Here is a 2,157-nt window from a genome sequence, read left to right on the forward strand (position 1 = left end):
TATTTTCACAACTGTTCGCACGATGTAATCTCCGACTTTCTTCAAGGGTATCTTGTCGAACTCGAGAATTTTTCTGTTGAACTCATGAATCAGCACAGAATTTCAAACAAGTCTGACAAGTTTGACAACATACACCTGAAGAAGGTCGGAGGTTACATCGACCAAAACATTGTGAAAAGAAAATTCAAGATGAGAACAGTGGTCCAAATAGTCCAAATAATATGTATAATAAGAAAAACCTAAAAAAAAATGTTGTTTATTTTTTAACTGAAAACCTTTTTCTTATTTCTCCTCGAAATAAATTTACACTTTTTTAAACAATTAATTGCAGCCGTTTATTTTTCTTCACCAGCGTCTTGTCTTTGTGTGTGCCAAATTCTTCTCTCATTTTTGGGTCTACAGACTTGAAACTTGTTATACAGGTGATTTGGACCTGTGGGACAATTTCGATTCGGTTTTTAGCTAGTAAAAATAGCTGTTAAGGGGTAAAAATTGAAACAAGAAACAGGTGATATTTGCAGGATTAACTGTTAGTTCAATGCATGTGCAAATATGCATTCATATTTTGAAGTCGCTTAATTTTTAACCATCATTATTCATTGGTCGATAGCTCAAATGATATCACTTTAAACTGGAGCATTAAATGTTTTGGTTCCAATTCTAGCTGATGGCACCTCGTTACTATATTAGTAGGGATATTTGAGCACACTTGATGAACTTAGGATATTGAGCCGGCATTGCCCGTGAATCTTTACTTTAATTTTTGCTCCCCTCCCTCCTTTTTAAACAGTGCAACTTTCTTTTTTTTATTCGGGGTGAAGCATTATAATATTAAAAGTTTAATTGGTAAACGTTATTAATACGTGCCCTTGAATGTAACACTGGGGTAGTGTAAAAACTCGAAATGAGTTGAGTTTTCAACGGAACAAAAAGTTTGTTTTTAACCCCCTTCAGATATATGCCCTTTTTAAAACACAAAAAAAATATAAACTATTAGACTACCCGTTGGGTCAGTATATGTTACAGCTAGTTATGGAATAGTGAGTATACAGAATTAATTTATAAAGATGATACTCGTGATGGAAAGAAATATTTTTAACAATTAGGTAAACAGATCAAGAATATATATTGTGACATGATCTTTAAATTGGACTATGTATTTAAATCAAAGTTTAAATACTTAATTTTAGGCTGACGAGATATATCATTTTTGTTTTTCATATTTCGTCACTGAGATAAAATAAAACAGGATTCCCACAAGATAGGCTAGTGCAATAGTCATTTTGGAACTGAGCAAGAGTCTACTAATATACCCCCCAACACTTTAGAACTTGCAGAGACTTTACCGGCCAGAGATTTCGTCAAGTCTATTTTTAGACCAGATTGTGAAGCAGAGAGGAAGGGGGAGACCAGAAGAGTGATGACTTCCCTTTTTCCCTTTTTTTAACTGGACACTACCGGAAGTCGCTCTTTTCGGCTTGGGCCGCTGACCTGTTGAGAGGTCTCCTGAGGGGGTGACCTCTTCCCCTCATGCGAAAAGGAGATACCGATACACGAGGCGTGAACAACGCGACCTTCTCCAGTCATGCAAGAAAATGCGATGAATTTACTTCCTCACGAAAAAGATATGGATGTGCCGAACGCACGATGTGATATCTTATCCCTCACGAAAGCGACAGATATATAATGCGCGAGCAAGAAAAGAAAACACGTGAGATGGTTATGTGAACTTTTTCCACACCGAAGGAAATATCTTGGACTAACTGCGTCGTCATCGAGTTGTGAAACAAAAAAAAAGGGAAAACAAAAGAAACTTGTAAGTGCAAAGACTTTTATTACCCCCCCCCTCCAAAAAAGGACTTTTGCTCAGTTCAATATGCGTAGATATACTTCAGATTCCGTAACTTTGAATACATTTCTTTTTCTTTCATTAAACTCTTCTTTTTTTTTTCTTAAATAAATCTATTTTGTATCGTTTGGAAAAGTGTTTGTTATTCTGTTATTTTCTCGCATCTTTTATTGTGTTTGTCCTTGCGTTTCCATCCACTTGCTTTATTATTTTATTTTTGCTGTGTCACATATGCGATAAAGAGAAAATACTTGGGTTTTTGCTTTCCCGTAAATTCCCTTGTACCCCCCACCCCCTTTTGGGCAATG

General features: G+C 35.8%; 1 protein-coding gene across 1 annotated transcript in view; it reads left to right on the forward strand.

Moving 5' to 3' along the window:
- LOC145252536 (sodium-dependent proline transporter-like) overlaps positions 1-321 on the forward strand; it is a 74,489-nt gene extending 74,168 nt beyond the window's left edge. Inside the window, exon 15 of the mRNA XM_080112084.1 lies at positions 1-321. This exon is cut by the window's left edge and continues 257 nt beyond it. The gene's annotated coding sequence lies outside the window, so the exon portion shown is untranslated.
- Positions 322-2,157: the final 1,836 nt, after the last annotated feature.

This window comes from Euprymna scolopes, chromosome 29 (assembly GCF_053919585.1).
Source record: "Euprymna scolopes isolate OS-2025 chromosome 29, ASM5391958v1, whole genome shotgun sequence".
In the NCBI taxonomy this organism is placed as follows: domain Eukaryota; kingdom Metazoa; phylum Mollusca; class Cephalopoda; order Sepiida; family Sepiolidae; genus Euprymna; species Euprymna scolopes.